Consider the following 23,381-nt stretch of genomic DNA (forward strand, 5'->3'; position numbering starts at 1 on the left):
AAGATGCAAACAGTACACCTTTCAGAAGGAAAGGGAGCCATGAAGCAGTCATGGTGAATATAAATATGACACTAATTCTAAAATGGGAGTAATAGCACAGCAGGAGGAAAATTGCAGGTTTCAGTATTTCTAGAGAAATATTTAAGGAAAAAAGGGGATGCAGAAAAGTCTAGGAAGTGTCTTTCAATTATGGTAAGATTACAACTATATATACATAGTGGATGTAGAATTTATTTAGCAAAAAGGATTATTAAAAAAATGCTTTCAATAAACAACATTTGTTTTAAAGAGCCCTCCCATTTCAAGACTTTCTATAAACAATCCAAGAGCAAGTTTTTTTTTTTAGGAACAATGTTTTGGTGTTATATTTAGTCTTATATAATTTAAAGTCTGATTTTTAGGAATGCACAAGATAATCAAAAAAGATGGAACAATATCTTAATCCTAAAAGATCCTAATAGTTTCATACTATGGCTTCCTACATCACACTCTCCACCTCATCCTCCAGTTTTGATATCGGTGACTTATTTGCAAAGGTCATTAAGACCAATGAAATTCTATTCTCTGATGAAAACAAAGGTTTTCCAGGTCTCAGTCTGTCCACGGCAGTAACCCAACACACATACACTGCTCACTTTCAATCTCTAACTAAAATGCAATCAATACTCCATCATCCTTTCTTCTGACCAGCAGCCTGTAGGTTATTTAGCTTTAAAATACCACTATTGAGACTGTCACTGTCAAAGGGAATGACAGGATTGTTCTGCACTAATATGATTCTGTTCTAATGTGATAGCCTGTAGGAATAGGCTGCCTCTATCTTGTGCTATATTCAAACTGCAGTCAAGCCCTTATCTATTCCTTCCTTTGTGTCTTGTTTTTTTTTTTTTTTTTTTTTTTTTTCCATTTTGTTATGGGAACTGAAGAAGCTCAGTACTTCTTTTACAATCCCTAATTCAAGATCTCCATGGATTACTCAAGTGCTCATGTCCAAGAACATCTCCTAATATGATCTACTCAGCTTATACTCACAGCTGAATGTCAATCAATCATCAATTAAATAATCTGAAAATTGATGTTAGCTATTAGAGATGGCTTCCTTTATTCTGTTTTTAGAAAGTTCTGTGATTTCCCTTCACTGAAGGCTAAGTGTGAATTTTGTTGGAGTGGGAACTGGTAGCATGCAGATTATTGTGCTGTTGGAAATGAGGAAACTACCCTATCTGAATGACTTGCCCTTATCTAACCCTTCTAGGTTTAGGCACAAAGGAATTTCACAGGTGTACTCTTGCTTAATCTGATTCAAACTGTTGACACCTGAGATTTTCACTGCAGACCAATTTTCTTGCACTCCATCTCCACAAAGAACCAGATCTGCTAACGTTCAGTACTGGTGCAGTTTCTGATGATTTATTTGTTCTCCAAAATTTCTGCAGAAGAGGTTTCTCTGGTCATGACCTCTGCGGGGCAGATCATATTGTCCACAGCATGAAATTCACTTGTGAACTACACAGCTCTGAAGCATAAACTCATGCTCAGAGAGCCTCAAAATTCGCATGATGGCATTATCATACTTTCCAAAGCTGTTGGCAACTGCCAAATACTTTTCATTTATTATTGAAGTCTGAGAAAAACATAATTAGCACCTCATATTAAAAAGAAAGCAACATGCTGTTGACAGCAAGCCAGGAAGTTGATAAACACAACTTCCTCAAATTAAATTTTCCTGAAAACCTAGATGAGGATATAAATTCCAAACAGGCTGGTGTTAGCAGCTGTGCAGCAGGCACAATTAAATGCCATACCCTAACATTATCACATTTAGAATACAGCTTTTCAGAAGATTTTCAAATTATGTCAACCAAATAATGTTTTGGGTGAGGGGCCTCAGAGCAAGAGCTGTGCTGCTAAAATAAACTAAACACCACTCAGAACAGAAGTATGCAAGTTACTGGGAAGCTTTCATATTTCTAATCAGTTGTTGTCCATGTATACTGCTCAATTCAAATGTGGTACAATCTTCTTTTTGTAGCTACGTGGAAAGCTTTTCAAAATAAAGATACCTTTATGAGGCAGAGCATATTCAAAAAAGTGAACCCATATGGTTATTCAGTGTGGACTCCTCGCTTCCTGGAGTATGCGGCAAGCCTGGAAGGCCAGCAGTGCATGGGTCCCTAGCACTTTCTCAGACCTGCTGAGTTAGGGTGGGGAGACCAAGAATGTCCATTCCTGGCTCCTGTTCTAAACCAGAGACAAATTTTAACCAGCCAGAGGCCTTAATCCTGACACATGCCACTCTTAAAGCTGTTTCTAGTGTACCACAACTTTTGCACATTCCACATTTTCTTCAGGGCTTATCCTGTGAAACAGTCTAGTCTTCTACCATCTGGTCTGCTATTCCCCCCCCCCCCCTCATTCTTCAACACCCATTCCCCTTTGCTTGCATGGGATAGTGTTTTTCTTGTTTGTTTTTAATGTGCATACCTCTTTCTCCTGTAAGAATTTAATAAGCGTTTCTCTAATTATACTTAATCTTTGCTGTTCGTAACCTTCTACATTCATCCTTTACTCATTTTGCAACTGTACGTTACATTGCAGCAGCTTCTAGATAATTCTTATGTATCCTGTGCTGAGAACACCCTTAATAAATATCTGAAGATGCACACATGTATGCTGAAATCTGAGAGAAACCAAAGGTTTCCATCAGAAGATTTCTAAAAGCAAGCTAGAGGGCTGTTCTCTTTGGATTGGTACCAATGCTACCCCCAGTTATACCACAGTATATACATTACAGCAGGTGCAGCTGCTTTCAGGCATGGCAATTCCCTGCCAAGCATGGCAGTGCCTTGCATTTCTGCAGAAATTGATGGGTGAGAAGAATAAGAGAAGTGTCAAGAACAAAATCCCATTACTGTTAAATTCAACAATTTTTGTGGGTACCTGGGTGTACCTGATAGTATGGTGCAGCTCAGCAGTGATTGCAAAGAATTGTCTGTTGGCAGTCTGTGTGAAGGGTGAGAAAGGATTTTTCATTTCATGCATCATTTGCAACTACCTTTAATAATTCAGCAAAGTCAATACATACCCTTGATGCAAAGTTAAGAAAAAGCCCTGAAGCAAACAGACAACAGCAAGTAATCCAGAAAACGAAGCAGTACAGTTAAATCCTTTTCCACTTGTGTCCTCCTCCCCCCCCCCATTTTGGTGCGCATTACCTATGAGCATTTCTCACTACACTTTTTTGGGTGAATTTTGTTACAGTCATGGAAGCTTCCTGAAATAAACAGAGAACGCATGTCCCCACATCTCATGCCCTTCCAAGGGATTTTGTAGCACCCATATTTACTCAGACTATTCAGGGTTCAAACTGTTCATTCCCGTGGGGTGTATGCCAAAGAGTAGTCTTGGAGTTTGTTTATGCCCAGCAGTAAGAAGCCATCATTTAGACACGTTTTGATACCTTGACCCCTGCTCCCTCTCAATGGCAACAGCAATCAGAAGAAAGGTTAACAGGGGAACTAGATGCACCACACAGCGACACCATAGTCCATAATCTGAGGTAAAATTGACACCCTCAGGATGACCAGAGCTCCAGATTTGATATATATCCCCTTCCTCACATGACACATTCTGGCTATGAGGATGGGCATGCCACATAGCCGTCCAAGAGCAAAGGGCTGAATCCACTAACCCAGGCCTACTTGACCTTCTTTCTTCACGTTTTGTGGAATTTTTTTGGGGGGGATTTAGGAGCTAAATGGATCAAGTCCCTTGACCTCAACAGACCATGTGGCTCTGCTGGAACAAGTGCTTCAGACCTGAAAAGGGAGAGCATCATCCTATGAAGATGACAAGTAATGCTAGAAACCCCACACAGAGCCTGTAGAGAAGAGCAGCCTGACTGGGGCATGCAAGGCAGAGGTCATCAGGCTGGTCAAGTACAGCTTTTGACAGTGCCCTCCTCAAGATCCAGGTAGGGTTATTTTGGGTGCTGGGCTACTGGAGCAGGACATTTGATCCCATGCTTCTAGATTACCATGGCTGCATTTAGGTGAGAAAGTGTATTGTGTGCAGAAGGAACAGTCTTTTACCCCACTCTTGCTCTTGGACGTGGTGCTGGGATGGGAACACCAGACAATCTTGGAGCTGTACCACACTGCTCTTCAACTGTAAATGGAATAGCTACAGAAGACTCCTCTTTGGACAGAAGAGTAAGTTTTCTTACTCATCATAACACTCCTTAATTAGAAATGGTGTTCATTCTCAACCCACTTTCCCTACTTGTATTATAAAGCAAGTTCACAGCAGACTTGTGTGTAAAGCAGAAAAGGCATCCACTGCCAGGGAAATAAAAGTGAAAGCCTTGATGAAGCACTCCAAGTACAGGGTATGCTGGACTTGGAGACTGCTTCAGTAAAGGCTCTGTAGGAATACTATGGGAAGTATTCTGGGGGTTAATCCCCCCCCCCCCCACACACACACCCTTCAAAGTTTTCTCTTGAGAGAGGTTTTCTTTCCTGCTAAGAATTCCTTCAGCTCCTACTCTGTCCTCCTGCTTCAGCCAAACACAGCAAACAATTCATTTCTTTCTGCCTAGTGGGATGCTGAGATGTGATCTCTGAATTGGGTATAGATTTCAGCTGGTCCACATTCGAAGCAAAATTTATGACACATGCCAGCGCCTCCACTAGCTGATTGGATACAGCCAGGGAAATGGAGAAAGCCTCAACTCACTGAGCTTCAGAAAATGAACTTCACTTAAATGATGTATTGTTGTTTTGCAGCAGAAAGGAACACCTGGCTTGTACAGTGGGGAAAAGGAACAAAATGCAACATTCATAAAAATGACTGAAATGGGACTGGAGAATATGGTTATTCTTGCTTCCACATGAGAGAATGTACCATAAAACAGTGTTTGCAATTATAATCTAGTGTATCCATTGCTTTTGTTTGATGTGATTGTATTGGTATGTCCACTAATTCAGTTTTAATCTTCGCTAACATCTCCTGTACTTCACAGAACAGACTTAGACTGTCTGATGCTTCCTATGTCACTTGGAAGAAGCATCCGGAAATTATTATTGCTTTTCTTATGACACTAGATAATTACTTCTTCAGACATAAAAGTCATTTATATTGTATGAGTGAGATTTTGGCTTTGCTTATCCCACTGTATATCTTCAGTGCAGATGCACTGGATACATTCTGAAATGACAGTGGAATTGACTTTAGAAAAAAAAGACTTCGTAGCTTCAGTGCAAAAAGGATTTGCAACTCTTGGAGTTTAGAATGCTGGATACGGAGCATACATTTAATTCAGCTAAAACAAGAGCTAACCCAAATTGTAACTGGGCAGAGACAGAGAGGCAAGGGAAGAGAGTGAATGGCTGGAGAGGACTCAAAGGTAATCCTTTATCTATTGAGCTACAACAGAGTATAAAATGCAAAGCCTGGGCAACTGTGTACCTGCAGGATAGATAAGATCTATATTTCTGTATACATACACAAAGGACATATATACAGCAAGGGTACATTTTTAGCAACAAGATATATAATGCTAGAACACACGCTAATTTGATTTCTCCTAAATGCTACAGGAAAAAAAGCAAATAGTGCAGCAGATTCAGCATGAAGATATAGATGCCATATCATTCATTAAAACTGGATCAGCCTTCTTCTATTAAGTAAACAAACACAGCTGACTAACTCTTATTTACATGTAGACTTCTGCACTTTGCACTGAGCAGTAAAAATTGAGTAATTTTAATGCTCAATGAGAGCGTTAAGGGATCCTAGCACAGACACGAATGAGGCTCCCAGGAGTGCAAAGGTGCCTTATGGCTGTCCATCACGAGCATGTAAATAAATTGTTCTGGCATATGAGCACTGGCATAGAGCTACTGCCAGAGAGTGTTAACACAGTCAACATCTAATTGCAAATTGCAGCTCCCCCTAATTGGCCCAGCATTAATGTAACCACAGTGTACTCATCTACACTGGGAAAACATGATGCCCATTTTGGTCCATATTGTTCTTGGAGATCTCATTTGAGCCTTTGTTCTTGGGAAAAACAATCCGTTATGATGCATATCTTTTACAGAATAATTACTTACCAGTAACTGCTGGTCCCAGAAGAAATACATTCTGAATTCATTAGTACTCAACCACCCATCCCTCTACAGAGCTGGAGAGTTGTGCAGTACCCTTTACAACTTCTCAATTAGCTTTTGACTCTACTGGTTTCAGCTCCTGTCACAGAGGGGATTGAGCAGCAGAGTGCAGTAAGCAATGCGAGGGTACTGGTGAACCCCTTGACCCCACTGCTTCCGTGGGTTGGCAACAGGCAGCAGGGCCCAGCACCACAGGTTTGGAACCTACAAACACTACTTTCAAAACACCATGGAAATGAAACAGTATGACAAATATAGGTCATTGCAGGTGCCTTTTTTGTTTTAAAGATTTAATACATGGGTTCCTCAATATTTTCATGCTTGGAGAAGGGTCCATTCATACTTGCAGAGAATTTGTTGACTGCAAGCATCACTTTCTCCTATTTGCATGCCATCAGATGAGTGATCCACTAAATGAGCTGTTCCCAAGACTGCAGTGGGGAATCCCATTCTACACAGACTGACACTCAGTATGAATCAGAACACAGCCAGATTCCCATTAGTCCAAGTTAGGTTTAAGGAACTGCATGTGAGCACAGGTAATTTCACCAATTTTACCACTTAATCTCCCTCTTAAAAAAAAGTCTGGTAAAGTCAGTATCAACAAACGTGTTTTGAAAAGCATTGGATAAGAAGTGTTTGTCATGGAATATTGTCAACACAGTTACGGAAGCACCTTGAAATTTGTATTTCAATATGTGAAAGGAAGCACTCCTATGCAAACGGTGTACAAATAACAGTGATTTCTTGGTATTAGAGAAAAACAAATATAGAATGCTAGATGCACTGTTGTCATCAAACCAAAGATTAATTGTTTAACAAAAGGCTGATGATCAGACCAACAATTACCTTGTTTCATCATCATAATTATAGTGAGCAATTGAAAAAACACAGCACAGGCAAAGAAAATTCCTGAACTGTTGATTCCAGAATAGTAGCCTATTTGTCTCTTTGAAACAGCAACGTAGTGTAGAATCAGGATTTTATCCTGAAAATGCTGCTTTGGAAAGCAGTAACATACCCCCATTAATTCGGGGAGAGTAGAAAAGACAACTAACATTTCACCATTATTTCTATTTCCATCAGTTACAATAGTTCGTAAAGTCTCTCCCAGGCATGAATAACTTTGTCTATTTAAATGTCATGCTTCCTTCCCATGGCATTGCATGGCATACCTTCCCATGGATAATAAAGCATATAAGACTGGGAAAACATTTCCTATAAAGACACCTCAGGATGCTCTTTTATACCAACAGATAATTAGCAGAGTAACTTTTAAAGCCACTTCCTGCCTTTTTTTGACAGGTTACTTTTACCAGTGATGTTATTTATTGATGAATTAGAAGCCTATTTGCACCAGGAGACAACTATATCAAGTGAAGCTCTCAGAATTGCAGTCTGGGCTCCAGGGAATGCTTCAGCCTTTGCTGACATGTATGAGGTGCTGGACCTGATTTGCATTTCTCTATTCCAACTCACAGCTGACTTGTATGAATTCGCTACCATTCTTCAGCCAAAAACAATTTGTGAGAAAATTTGACCAAAACAGTACGTCAGTCTGGAAGAGTACGCAACAAACATTAACACTCAGAGCAAGCAAGAGTATTTACCACTTCAAATTGGCCATAGAAATGCCTTCCTGCTCAGTAGACCACAATCCTACCAGATTCTGGCTTGTCACAACCACTGTTGCATATAATTAAAAGAAATACGAACAAGACAGACACCAAGAAAGACTGACCCTCCCTGCCTTGGCTCCTAAGGAAGCCTAACACCATGCTGTCTCCTTCGTGAAGCCACATTTGCAGCAGACATGGACCATTCAGAGGTAGGGTCAGGCTGCAGGCCAGCCCCATGGGAGGAGCTGTGGCAGCACCAGAGGGTGACAGTGCTCACAAGGGAAAAGACCCCAAGCCAGTGCTGTGCGCCATCCACTTCAGGATGAGTCATGTCTCTGTGCCACTCAGTACAGAATTAATGCTACCAGTACACATCTCAAGGTCTTATTTAACTGTAACTCACATTTGATTTTCTCTGAAACTTAGTGATCATTTCCAGTAAAAAGCAAACTCCTGCACACAGTCTTCAGCAGCACAGCTAACCTCAAAGAAGCAGCTTCCAGCCACAGGGACAACTTTCAGGTTTCAGACTACCACATCTGAAGAAGGGCAGGGATTTGACTTCTGGCTTTTTCCAAGTGTGACAGTGGAATTAGAAAAACAAAGTCAGATTTAGCACAGAACAGGAGAACACTTGTTCCACTTCCACCACCAACTAAAAACCTAGCCATGGAATAAGAGATCCTTTTTGTAGCAAACATTAAAATCACAAGCGCTTCTCACAGCCTTGGGATTGGCACATCCATTTTTTTTTGGTGACAGTTATCCCCCCAGTCCTCTGCAGCGTTCTGTGCAGTTGAATTGCTCCTTGGATTACTAGCTGTTTCCCAAGAAAAATATTAAAAGTGCAATAATCAAGATAACTTGTTCTGCAAGCAATGACAACGCTTTTTCTGTATTTGTCATTCAGCTTCATAGCCAAATTAATTAGCATTTGTACAGCACTTTGAAAATATGAAATGCAATTGAAGTGCTAAGCATTATTATTAATATTAGCAGCAGCACCATTTTGCTCTGCTGAATGCATTTTCCAACAGACTAGCTATAGAAAAAATAGCCAAGGCAGCTGAACTGACATGCTATAAACTTGAAATGCACTTAGAGCTTCTTCACCATGTTTGATTACAGTAAGCCAAATGGCTGAAACATCTGCATAGCTGTGCACATTTTTTTTAGTCTATTAAAAACTGAACTTCATATAGCACAATTTGTTCTGAATCTGTCAGCAAGGTAGATAGATATTGCTTTGCAGGACAATTTTGGGATTGTTTATGAAAAGTGTTTTGAGATGCTAGAGCACTGTAGGCTACCTCTCATTTGTACATACCCAAATAAGCCATCAAGAGAAAGACTGTTTCACAGGCTCTCGTAATTCTCTCTCTCATTTAGCACAAAAATAGTGATAGTTAAAAGGCACAAACAGTTCTAAATAGGTAGTTGATTCCTCTTGCCCTCAATTTAAAATATAGCTGTAACTTGTAAAGGCAAGAGCTCATAGGAAGAATCTTTGAGTTCCATTTTGGTAACTGCTGTTTATGGCAGTGGTATGACAGTATCTGCCCCTAACCTTCTGAATCAGTTTTATTTCAAAATCAATGACTTCTATCCTGTGCTTCCCATTTGATACTAACATGCACGCTAACACAGTGTATGCATTAGTAGCTGCATTCAGCACTTGTTAGAAGCACCTAGCTGTACCTGGCAACAGTAACTCACTTTGTGGTCTCCTTTGGTAGGCATCTTTGTCTTCACATTGCAGAGACCATATGTGCTTGGATTTGGCAGCAGAAAGCAGAATCCATGGCCTCGCAGTAGATGAACCTCCCAAACCCCTCTGCATGCTGATGCCACAGGAGGCAAGAGCAAGGCTCTGAACTCATGCTGTTTTGGACATTTAAGGCATGACCATAACTACACCTTTTCATACGGTGCTGCAAGAATTTATTAGGTATTAGACACCATGAGGTAGAAGTCATCAGCCAAAAACAAAGCTAAAAGTTTACACTTCTCAGTTCCCTACTAACACTGACGTTGCCATGCTGGTAGGAGAGGTGAGTTTCAAGAGTAGTAATAAACGGTGTTTGGTTTATTATTAAGAAAAGGGGGGAAAGGCAGGAAGAAATTAAAAATCCCAACTCCACTGAAATCAAGGGGGCTGAGACTGCACCCCAGGCTGTAGGAGCTGCCTGATATAACTCACAGCCAGGTAGGTACCCCAGCACCAGCACAAGACAGGGCAAAGAAAAGCCAGAAACATTTGTCACAAGTCAATTAATGGGAACCAGTCCAGGAACCCAGAAACTTGACAGCAATTATTTTTCTGCAAGTCTTAAACAGCTGATAGATCACTACAGACAGGCCATGTCCCATTATCAGCAATAACAAAAGAGAGCAACCTTGAACTCTGAGGTTTGGTAATTTTGATTAAAAATATGGTATTCAGTCAAAAATTTTGTGGTTCTACCTCTCATGAGTGCTTCACCCTCCCTTTCCAAATCCCTTGACAACAAGATAACACGTCCCTTCAAGATGCATAAAAGTAGAAAAGAAAGATCTTTCTAAATTCAAAGCTTTGTGCAGCCAGTGCTAAACCACTGTTGAAGATCTGCCTGCTGGCTTTCTGAATTCTGGTGACATCTCCAGAGCCAGAAGACCTATTAGGCAGGCTGATTCACAAAGCAAAGCCAGCTCCTTTATTCATCTCATGCACAGGGTTCAAAGGAAATGTCCTGTGAAAGTATAGCCTAAGTACTAATAATACAAACTTCCTGGAAATGACAAAGTATAGCCAAGAAACAAAAAGCCTCCTGAAAAATGACATAATTTTTTAAACCCCAAGAAGCTGTTCTTTGAAAACAAGATTGGCATAATATATTTCAAATCTTCAGTCAGACAAAAATGTTTCTTTTTATATGAAAGGTCTTTGCAATTTTTGCTATCATCACTGTAAGCCTCAGATGCATTGGCTTTGATTTAGTAAATAAAAGAATCTTAAGTGTTTTCTGCAGGATGCTCTTAAGGAGTTATTGCTCCTTCCTCTACACCACTTGCAGAGAGAACAGACATCCATGACAAGTAAGGTATTTTTAATAAAAAAAAAAAATGCAGTTTATTATGCTGACTGACTCAGTGTTTCTGGGGAGAAAGAAAGGTAGACAGAAAGGAAGGTTAAAAAATAATTAAGACAGTATATATAATGGGAGATCACAAATCAAATTTGTTTTGTAAACTTAATTTGTTTTACTTCCACATTCAGCCATGAGAAATTCAACACAATTTTAAAGGCAGTGGTTTGAAACAGGTGGAGAAAGCAAGTTTTGTAGAATTTTTGTAGACTTGGAGTTCCTCAAGAAGACAATACTTTTAAGACTAACACATTTAGTTGTCTCAGTTTTCTGAGAAATTATTCTCCAAGGACACCAAGATCTTTCCTTCATTGGAGCAGTAGCGTGACCAGTCGTGTATGCTCATTAAATTGGGTGATGCTCTTCTCTACACCCTTTGACTTGTCACTGCTTCTCATCTAGAGGCTAATCCTCCCCATCTATTCTGCCCAGGTCAGGCCTCACCTGGAGTACTGTGTCCAGTTCTGGGCTCCCTGGTACAAAATAGACAGGTATCTCCTGGAAAGAGTCCAGCAGGGGCCCACAAAGATGATACGGGGCCTGGAGCATCTTCCTTATGAGGAAAGGCTGAGAGACCTGGGGCTGTTCAGCCTAGAGAAAAGATGACGGAGGGGATCTCATTAATGTGTATAAATATCTGAGGTGTGGGAGACAGGGATTTGGCCAACCTCTTTTCAATGGTTTGCGGGGACAGGACAAGGGGCAATGGCCACGAGATAGAGCCCAGGCAGTTCCGCACCAACATGGGAAAGAATTTCTTCACGGTGAGGATGACAGAGCACAGGGACAGGCTGCCCAGGGAGGCTGTGGAGTCTCCTTCTCTGGAGATATTCAAGACCCATCTGGATGCCTACCTGGGCAGCCTGCTCTAAGGAACCTGCATTGTCAGGGGGGTTGGACCCGATGATCTTTCAAGGTCCCTTACAACCTCTTCAGTTCTGTGATTCTGTGAGCTAGGTAGAAAACAGTGCTTGTGCAAGAGAACACAGGAGGTGTGAAATTCAGGTATAGCATAGTAAGCCCATGGACACCACGCTTTCATTTTGCCCATTTTTTGTGTCCATTACGAGCTCTAGTGTCTAGTACAACAGAAAGGCTAGTGTACAGTACTTTATGGTCAACCACACACAGTATCTATTATGCTTGTTTATTTTTTTTTCTTCCCTTGATATGATATCTTAAAGCCTAAGCAGAGTTCAAGAAGCTCATTTAATTTTAATGTATTTTATCCCTCTAACCAGAACAATTTTTTCAATTACCTTTAGTGGAAATCTAATCTAGCAAACAAGTACAGCAACAAAATATGTCATTACAAATGATTTTTACAATTTTGTTGTTGCTCTGATTTATTATGGTGTCAAGCTTTTTCTAATTTCGTTTCTTGATTGCCCTTTTAGGAAAAAAAGTCTTTGAATTCACAACAATTGCCAGCACCGTGTATGTAAATATTAGGACGTAAAGAGGTAGTTTCAATAGCCATTTAAACAGGATAAAATACCTGCTTAGATACTTAGAATAATGAACTCAGGTCTGTTTACCAATGGTTTACAAAAATAATTTGATGCTCTGCAGAACTATTGCAATGTATATAGCTCATAGCTGGAATTTAAAGTGAGAAATACTTTCTGGCAAGGTCATAAAAGCAACCAATGTTGGAAATTTAGTTTTTGATCACGAACTATACAGACAATCACCAGGCACTAAACAATAAGCTGATAGCAACCATTTTTTCTTTTTGTTAGGAGATACAGATGTCACTATATTTGCAAATGTTGCAAGCCCCACAGGACCCAAGCAGCCACTAATGCTTTGCTCCCTTGATTACTCCTTCCATATGTTTATGAGGACAGAAGTTCTCACATGCACCTCCAGCACATTTCCCACAGTTTTATGACGCTCCACACACCACCCAAGGTGCACCACACATTTTTGAGTTTATTTTTCAGACCCAGGGTGGACAGGTTATCCAGGCTGGCTCTTGCCTCCTACCACCAATGTAACCACTTGACTTGAAACCTCTCTTGTCAGGCCAAACAAATATCACATTAAAAGATTGTAATGAATATGCCAACTAGACAGTACTTACCTAAAGGGACAGCTCTGATCACAGCTCAGCAGGTGAGTGGTGATGATTCTGCCTCTTTCCTTTTCTTTTTATTTGCTCTGTTTACTGTGTAAGTGTACATGCAGCTTTGAGGGTTTTCTCTGGCTTTCATTTCTGTTGTACCTGGACACAATTGCAATAAAAATAATGTATTGACTTCCATTTCAGATCCAGAAGAAATACAGAATGCAAAAAAAGAGAGATAAATTACTTGTTCTTGAGATACAATTTTTTGTTCAGAAATAGATGATGAATAGACAAGATTTTTTTGGTTGATGGTGAACATTTGCAAGCTTCACCCCACAGGAAAAGTTACTCCACATACAACATAAAGAATGCAAATGGAAAGTGTGAGGGGAGCAGTTACAAAGGTAACCTGACTGTAATAAGTGAAGTTGTGACAGAAAATGGCTGCTAAACTGATGAGACAATGCTGAGGCAGTGGGCCTCAGAACTAGACCTCGGCCTAAAACCAGGGGCACCCCAATGCATGGCCCAACCACTCACACCAGGAGCAAACCAAAGATTTAAAAAAAAAAACAAAAAAAAAAAAAACCACAAACAAGAAACTGAGGAAAAACTTATTGCAAAACAAACTTGTGTCCTTATTTACCACAGAAACCTCTGCACTTGCAGCTGTGAACCTGTATAGCCACAGGCTGGGCACCAGCTCGCATTTTGGAGAAGGCTGAGGTGAACTGCCCAAGCCCTCTGCTCCCTCCCTCAGAGGCTGGCACCAGGAGCAGGCCCTGCCAAAGCACAGAATGTGCTTGAAAAGGCCCTTCTGGGGTCTCTCTGCTCAAGGCCTTCTGTGCTTTGATATTACAGTCAGCTTTATCCTTCTGGGGGCAAGTTTTTCTCTCAGTTTTTTCCAGTATTCAGTGCCCCGTTCACTCCAGTTAAGTATTCAAGCATTATAAAACAAAAATAATCCTCCAAACTTATGAGTTAGCATGCATGATGGCAAAAGCCAAAGAAGATGAACACTGTGCTGATTGCTAAAATGAATGTAGAAAACTCGGAGTGAATTGCCAATAAAGAACAGCTCAATTCAATTAAACAAAATATGGTAATCATTTTTTGGTGACTTTATCGAAGTCCTTCTATCAAATGGAAGATCTTTGCTTTAAAAGATTGAGGGAATAAGATCAGCTGGAGCTTGAATATCCTTATTAAGAAATTCCTTTGATTTTATCAGGTTAAAAAAAAATCAAAGATGAAGCCCTATTTCAGAGGAGACTTTGTGGGTTTATTTTATAAATTAAAATAATGCTTATCAAAATGTTACTTTAAGCAGTTGTCACAAATTGTCTCCTTTCTTCCTCTAACCTCCAGAGGCAGTTCCTAACCATCCGAGTTCAGTAAATAAGTTGTATAAACAGTGCCAGAGTTTCCTGATGAATATAAATATTTTACATTCAAATATCTTCTTTTATTAGTACCCAGGCATATCAAGGTCATTGTATTCTTTATTTGCACATGAAGCATTTGTCACATGGGAGGGATATCAGTAAGTTAATACCATAGTCATCCCAACAGAGGCAGGACCGTCAAGTGCATAAGATTCTTTTTTGTTTCTCCTTTGTTTATTCCCTAAGTGAAAACACAAGGGAAGAAGCCACATTCTTGACTAGATTTATTTTCCTTAAATCAGATGAACACAAATACTTTAGGAAATATTCTGGTGGAAAACAACTCCTCTGCAGTCAGCCTTGACCTTCTGAAAGCTTGGAAGGTGAGACATTAGAGTGACAGAAGGCCAGGGGATACACATCACTTCTCTTCTGGATTCAGGAAAGCCTAAATTCAGTTCCTGAAGGAAATGGCAGGAGGGAGCACCTGGCTCCCAGAATAGACCAGCCTTTGGCCCACTACAGAGAGACCACTGCTGCAAAAGGCCCTTGCACACACTTTGCCAGCAGATAAACAAAACAGCACTTAAACTCCATGCAGTATGAAATAAATCAGGTTTCCTAGAAGTGTCCTTTTATAGCCCAAATTTTTAATTTCATAAACAGCTGAACATCCTGAACATGAGGTACCATGTTCTCCAAGGTTCATACGTGCAAAAGCAATTCAGCAGCTTTACATATTCAGTACTGTCTTTAAACACTCCATGGGTATGTAGGTTTATTACTCCCACAGGCACATTGCCCTCAGTGATGATTTTTAAGCCTTCAGAATAAAAAGCTAAAAAAAAAAAAAAAAAGCAACTGTGTAGATTCTCTAGAAACTAATGAGCAAATCTAAAGAAACTGGAGAGTATAGGTTTTTACTGCTAGTCTGATGCTGACTTTTAACTGCTAAGCAGCAGGAGGGCAGTTTGTTTGTAAGCCAAGATCCAACTGTCCTGAAAACCAGGGATCCGTAGGCTTTCCTTTGCACAGTATGGAGCCTTGGGATAGGGCATATCCTTCTGCAACTAAAATTAAAAAGCAACAGAACCAAGCTTCCAGTTATCATTTTAAGCCCAGATGATAGTCAGTGGATGAACATTTCTACCCACTTCTGTAATTCCTACTCAGCTTCTCAAAGGGAGGCTCAGCATCTCCAGTATTTACTACCCTCAAGACAGAGAGGCCTCTAGATGCCTTTTGTCCCTTCCAATTATATTACCCGCTGTGTTCCCCACATATGTGCAAAGAAATCAGTTAAAGCCACCTCTCCTCTGCAGCTTTGAGCTGCTCTGAGCAGGTATCACACAGAGAGGGCCATATGTTGTCCCTTTCTCAGTAAACTCAGTTTAATGCTCTGCATCTTTTCTTAAAATACTCTGAACAAAGATAAAGGACATTTGGAGATGCTGATTGCAAAGTGGGAGCATTCAACACCATTCTGCTTTTCACTGTGTGCAATATCAATGCCGCTTCGGATTGCAGATTTCTTTTAAAGACAGTTTGCTGGGTGGATAGGAGGTGTCACATTTTTCTTCCCTTTGCAATGATGTTCTTCTAAAACAAATACATATGAGATACAGAGACTTCAAAATTTTGCAGCATTGACCATGATGTGGATGCTGTTAAAGAAACCTGTAGAGACAATGAACATGAAAATACCTGGACATTTCACCTCTCAGGAAATGATCTGACCTTTGAATAAAGTTTACCTCATAGCATTTTCAGCTACAACTTGTAACCACTGATGAGCCTGACTTCTCCATTTTTGTTCCCTTTTTTTTTTTTTTTTTTAAAGTCACTACTGGGAGGAACTTTAAAGAAAGTTTCACTCCAAGACAATACAGAATGTTTTCAGGGAGAAAAAGCAAAAGAAAGCATAATTATGAGCACTATTATGACATAATGCAACCTAACATATAAATTACATAATCACGAAGTGGAGTTATGAGCTGTGTACAGCATTCAACACTACCAACCAATCAATCAGACCTGCTCTGCAAATCCCACATTAAGCAAAGCAAACTTTATAGAAAAGCTGAGATTTGAATTTCCTGCGGAACAGTTGCAGTGTGTCCCAGCCATTTCTTGCTTTTAGCGAGGCAAGGCTGTAGCTGTGGCTTTTAATGCTGTGATTTGAACCTGACAGCCAACTGCCAGCTAAAATGAGAGGAGATTACCTTTTGGCAACTGCCCTCTCCATTTCCTAAACGGAATGACCTTCAACCAGAGCAGCAGTGAAAATCTCTGCAGTCTAATCTTAAATGTGAACCCTGTGGTGAAAGAGCAGTGGTTCATATTATAAGTAGAATGCATAAATGCCTTGAATCATCATCAGATTAGATGAAAAATGCCACTGTGTTCAAAAAGAGCAGCTATTACACAAAGAAATGTAATAGAAAAAGGCTTAACAATGTCAGAGGCAGGCTAATAGGCTTCCCCATTTCTTTCAGATTCATGAAGATATTGTTTCTCTTGTTCACTTTCTCAATGTAGATCATTTTCTATAGATTTTCATCTGCCCTGATTACAAAAAAAATGCATACATTAGCTGCTATTTAAAAGAAAAAGTCACTTTAGTTTCCTTGTTAGCTTTGCACTCCCCTCCCGTGGCCACCTGTAACTCCCATGATGCAGACATCAAACAATCTAATTCAAAATAATTTCTGTAACATCCTTCTTCCCGTTCTCATGAGAGTCAGGTACAGACAACAATAGCAAAATTTACCTGATTGCAGGTTAGTTTTAGAATTTTCCCCTGACATCCTGTTTTCATTGATTGTTTCAGGGCAGTAGCAATTTATTTTTTTTTTTCCCCTATCATCTCTGCTCAGCCTGGAGAAAAGAAAGGCTCATCCTCTCATTCCTCAAGTCTTTATTTCACTTTGGGGCACCAAACTAAAGCTCTTAATAGTTGCTCTGAGGCCACTTAAGGCTGGGTGATGCCTTATCCCTTTCCAGATGATATGATGTGTCTGTTGTATAACAGCCTCAACTAGCAGATCTGGTCCTAGTTGCTGAAGCAGAAGACTTGGTCCTACAACTGCTGAGTTACCAGGGGAAGCCATCTGCATCCTTGCTGTTACAATGTCAGGTCACTCTTCTTCCAAATTAAATAAGCCCTGCACCTAGGGGAGTTTGGGTTTGCAAGGCAGAGCAGAAAGCAGTGCTGGGTTCAGTGCTGCATCCCAAAGCCTCCCAGTGGCAAGCATGCATAAAGTATTAACCCAAAAATTACTTACAACAGCACAGTAATGACTGATTTAAGACTGAAAAGAGAACACAAAATCATTAAAATGTTAAAGATGCCACAGAGGTGGCATATAAAGGCAATAATGACTTTTGTGTTTGGTTTAGTGATAGGCACATGATAGAAGTGATACTAAGGAAAGATCGGTTGTCTTTCTTATGTGAATTTAAATCCCAGCTTTTTCATAGGACTTGTGTCTCTGCTTTACGAAATATGATCTTTGTTGTTTCTACATGATATTACTTCCTTTAAGTGCCCCAACAGAGAAAAAGACTGGTGAACAAAGTTGAGCACAGCCTGGCGCAGGGCACTGTAGAAAACCTCAGTCACCTCACAGTACATGCCCTGTAGTTGCAGGCCTACCCACTTAGTTTTTGGGTGCCAGTACTGCACCAGCCAACAGTACTGAGGAGTGCTGACCCTGCCTGCCCAGACACTGTGGTCACAAATCAAAGCTACCTGAGCCCACAAGTGGTACAGAGATCACTGCACAAAGCAGCACTGTGGATGCAGTAAGGAGAGGGAAAGCTCTTCCTAGTCTAAGTCCTTCCAAAGCATGCCTGTAGTTTGCTGTGAACCCATGTTTATCAAGCTGTTTTTCAGCACTACAAAACCAATGCACTGTTTCAGCTCTGCACAGCAAGTAACTGAGAGCACAGCTACTTATCTCTGCACCATCAAGTATTTTTGACTTAATGGCGTAACATCTTCCACTTGGCACCTGATCACATGCCACACTGATTATACACTTGAGACAAAAGCTTCTTCTGCAAGACTGCTGATTTCTTTAATGCGGGTCACTATATTGTGGTCAGCCAGCATACCACTGCCTGATCCACCAGAATACAATCTTTCCAGCATTCAGAACAGCCCACAGCCAGGAGCTGCTGAATGCTTGGAGAAAATCAAGTTTGAATACAGTCAGAGAAGCACCAAATATCAGAAAGTTCCTATTTGACTCAGACTAAAGGGAGATGGGAATTCTGGTCTCTCTGACCCAGCTGGATTCAAAACAGCAACCCAGTGTCAGACAAAAATCCTTTAGCTGCACATAATTGTTTCACTACAGGACTCACTTTGCACAAAGTCATATAAGTGCTTTATTTCTAGAACAAAGGAGGAACACAAAAAGCTTTACATCCAACATACTGATTCCCCACGAAAATTACCTCCCAGTATTTATTTTCTTTGAAAGGAATTACACATTTTTCTTCATTACAAAAGACTAAATCTTTGTATCCTCCCAGCCTCAGTTAAACTCCCCAATGTGGCAACATATAAAGGATGCTCAGAAATTAAAATGTGACTTGTATAAATACATAATGAAACAATTGGCAAAACATTATAAAAATAACATCCAACTGATGGAATAAAGAATCTGAAGTCCCTTTAATAAAACTAAACATTTGGTTTCTGCAGAAGAGAAAGCTCCTAAGAGGCTTAACAGCATTAAGAGAACAGAATAAACTATTGTTAACTTCATTTCCTTTAAAAAAGTTAATCCTGCAACAGCCATTTGTATTTTTCTGACTCAAAGATGTTACTACAATTCACTTTCATCCCCAGCTCCATTCCAGTATAATAGAGTTTAGATGCACCTATGAGACTGTTGATTTATCAGTCTGTAAATTGCACATTCTTCATTTTTATAGACCAGTCACTTAATCTTTGTGATGATGATCTGTGCTAGGAACAAGTCTAAATTTTTTTTCCTCTTCTTGAGAAAGAGAAGAAGCCATATGGCAAAAGTACACAAAGCATACAATAACTGTTCCAAAAAAGCCTGATACTTTTCCTGAGGATTTTTTTTTTTTCATTTAAAGTAATTGTAAGAGTTGTCAAATCCACTTTTTCAGTTCTGTTGCTGAAAACATTTACTAGCTTTCCCAAGGACACTTCAACTGAGCAATGATTTTGGCTTCATTTTTTTTTTTTTATTTTTGGCTTAGAAAGACCCACAACCTACCAGATGTCAATCTTTGCTTTTCACTGTTGGAAATCACAACTAGCAATCACACACTTTGTCATACTTCAAAACATGAAATACCATTACAAGATAGATATTCAAACCTGGTGTGTGGCAACAGGCTTCAAAGAGGGAAAACATTTTTTGCATTGTTAAATTCACTGCTGCTCTTCACTTTTGGTTCAGCCACTTTGCCCACAACATGAATTAAAGTCATAATTTAAACAGCTTCCTATTTGCTTCATTTTAACCTACCTATATAGACTCAGATTTCTCATATTTAAACACAAATTTCTTCATGCGTCCACAATAGTTTTTAAGAGAGAACAAAGATATTCAGCAACTGTCGTCTTGTCTTTTAGAGAAAAGACAAATACATTTATCAGAACAATTTTTTAAAGTAAATTCAGAAAAGCCACGATCAGGCAAAAGCCCTGTTACTACCACCCAGCAGATGTGCTACATAGGAGTGCTGGCGTCATACATCTTGATAAATCGTTCCTGCACCATAGCTCAGCAACTCCACCTTTAAAGACCGATTGTGCTTGACCAAAGAGCCATCATGGACCAATATCCAGAGATAGCTCCTCAAAGCATGGGTGGCCATTTCACTGGTTTGAGGTCAAAGCTCTTAAGGCTACATCCAGTGGAACTCAGCAGGTTGGGGAGGCTTATTGTCATCTGGGCACCTCTAAACTCCACAATAGTTGATGTTTTATGAATGTGTGCCCTGATTAGAGAGACAGCAAACTGTCAGTGCTTTTTAAACTATTCAGTCATTAATCAGGATCAAAAATGCAACATCTCATAGGGTAGACTGGAAATATCTCCTCACAAGGAGATTTTTGCCATCCTGTGCACAGCAACATGCCCTGTTATTCACAGGCATGTTTCTACATTTTACTCGCAAAACGAGCTTGTGCATCTGAGTGATATGTAGATCCTGAGCTCCTTCACAAATAACTCAGAAAAGCAAGTCACAAAAGAAATAAAATCATGCTTCTGGCAAGCTATATGTAAGTGTAAGGATCTATTGTCATTAAAAATTGCTTGTTCAAGACAAGTGCTACAATGCTTTAAACCACTGGGTAGGTTGATATAAGTTACAAAACATTACTTGATTTGGATAGGCAAGGCATCATCACGCACAGCATGCTGTGCAGCACGGTCCATTAGGAATCTCTCCTGGGGCTGCACAGGAGGCTGTGCATCTAGGGACGAATGCTCAGGAGACATTAGAGGCTTTTCCTGATGGCAGAATTAACATGAGCCCACTTACACAGTACACACAGCATGCTTGGATGCAACGTTGCTTGTCTAAATGTGGGATAGCCCATACAGCTGGACAAAGAGCAGCTAACACAATACCCCCATGTGATAGCCCAGCTCCTGGGGGCAGTTCAAAGGAAAAGCAGCATTTGCCTCCTCACAACTCTCACAGGCAACCTTTCCTCAGCACCTGTAAGCACACTAGTGCTGCAGAGCCATACTTCTTCCCTGCTTGCTGTGCCTGCTGCCCATCCTATGGCATCCACCCTGCAGATGCCATAGGATGGGCAGCCCTAAGACGTCCAGCAGAGACTTCTGGTGAAGTTCTGCTGAGAATGTCCTGCTTCATGAGCCAGGGGATGTCCCTCATTCACATACATAACTAATTAGTGCCCATGCAGGGCATCAATCAATGAATCCCTGTATGACAAACCACAAGGCAAGCAGCAGCAGCAGCCCTACCATGTACAAAGTACCACATGCTGAAGCCATTTGTTCTCTTAAACATAACAGAGCTGGATTTCGAAGGACACCACCTCAACAAACCCAAGATTCCTATTTGCTAACTTACCCTGTTCTGTGAGGAAAATGTATTTGGCAATACATCCAGCTCTTATCTCACAATTTCACTTCTTCCTTTCCTCTTATCTTACAGAAAGGGTCCTAAAACATAGATCATTTCAGCAACATTTTCACAGCAAGTGTAAGACAAAAAGGGGAAAGAAGTGAGGCTTATCACCCTGTAAGTGCCACAGACTCTAGCTTTTGATTTATTTTTATATTTCTGCAACAGGTGCCAGAAAAGAGGAGAAAAAGGATTTCAGTGTGGAATATTTCAAAATGCAAGTGAGACATAATCTAAATAAAAACTGAATAAAGCAAGAAATAGGTTGTGTTGATAAATGAAAGAAAATACTGGTGTTGAAAAACAAAATCCTGATGTAGCAAGAGAGATATTGCTTTAATATTTGAAAAATGTAAAAATATATTGCTTCTTGCACACATTTGCATTATTAAAGACTCCCCCTCCCCCAGGATCAAACTAAAGTACATTTTGGAAATAACATGTTTTTCCCCTAACTTTCACAATGACCCCTCCCAAATCTCTCCTGCAACTTATTTCTATTAACTCATAATGAGAGCTTCCTTCAATCTCAACTTGAAAGTAGGTATGAAAGAGAATACACAATCATCTGCTACCTGCTTCTTCCTATTGCAAGTATTGTTGAAAGAAAAAACTCATCCTACATGGAGATCAGAAGCTGCTGGTGCTAAACTGAGTTCTGGGCTATAAATTCAGGTAAGAATTCAACCCTCTCTGGATCTTCCTTCACATTTCTGTTAATGAAAGCTCAAGTTTCCTGTTTGTTTTACTTTGCATTTCAGTGCAGCTCAGCCTAAACTAGCCAGAATGACATTAGGCATTATTGTTACACAGATAATCTGCACCTGTATGAGCAGGTCACAGCAGCCCTTTGGAAATTGCTTTCATGGGCTTGGGCTGCAATTGCATCAAGTGGGTTGGCAACCAGATGGCAACCATGCCTGTGTTTCTCCCCGTGGAAAATACATAGCCTTTTCTGGGGTTTAAGTTTTTATCTCCATACACCTTGCAATACACAGAATTATCTTGAAAAAGCTTTAGAAAGTCAAGATAAGCGGGGAGGCATGATTTAAATGCCAGTCCACATTTAACCAACACTAGGATCAGCAAATCTCAGCTTTGGTTCAGTATGGTTCCTTCAAATACTCACTTGCCAGAGAAAAAGTGGAGGTTTTGCAAGCAGCTCTGCTTCTGTGTCCTGCTTTTCCTTAGTGCCAGTGCTATAGGGGCATAGCAGAAGAAGCAGTGGATGCAAATTCACCCAGACAACACAGGTAACAGCTTGGAGCATGGTGACATTTGTCTTTGTATGTTACAGACCTGGTGAGCTAACTCCAGTTTGTGAACCCTGCCTCCAGCTCTTTTCTCTCCACCCATGGGTTTGTCCACACACCCTTCCTGGTTTTATTCCCCCAGTGATGTCCCAGGACACCTCTCTGTATTGCGCCTTTGGGGCTATCAGAGCAACCTCAAATGCACGAGCTTGTTAGAAACAACCTTACTACAACTGAAATTTCAGAAGTGCTGTGTTTGCCCCAGCTCTACTGGGAGATGTGGGAGGACCGTGCCTGTCAAGAAGCAGCCCATTAGTTTTAAGCCCTGATCAATTTATGTATTTTTAATTCACCTTTAACAATTTGCTTACATCAAAGAACCTAAGATGACCAGTGGCTAACCATAAAGGGTTTGAAGAAACTCAGTTTACTCATGCTTAATATTTTATGAGATCAATTTAATCAGCTGTGAAGTTACAACATTTCTTCCTCCTCAACAGGTGAGGAAAAAAATTCTTGGCTCTCTTCAATGCTCCATAAAAGTTTAATATAGTTGCTTTTGGAGCACCCACTTGCCTTCCTATCAATAGTACAACCAATTAAAGG

At 40.3% G+C, this 23,381-nt stretch overlaps 1 protein-coding gene across 1 annotated transcript in view; it reads right to left on the bottom strand.

Annotated features, from left to right (window-relative positions):
• LOC311438552 (uncharacterized protein) overlaps nt 1-23,381 on the bottom strand; it is a gene marked incomplete at its 5' end in the record, with an annotated part of 410,467 nt that overhangs the window by 136,208 nt on the left and 250,878 nt on the right. Inside the window, one exon of the mRNA XM_084523032.1 lies at nt 13,001-13,141. The remainder of the gene's footprint in view (nt 1-13,000; nt 13,142-23,381) is intronic.

Source organism: Aythya ferina, assembly GCF_964211825.1.
Source record: "Aythya ferina genome assembly, chromosome: 6".
Lineage (NCBI taxonomy): Eukaryota > Metazoa > Chordata > Aves > Anseriformes > Anatidae > Aythya > Aythya ferina.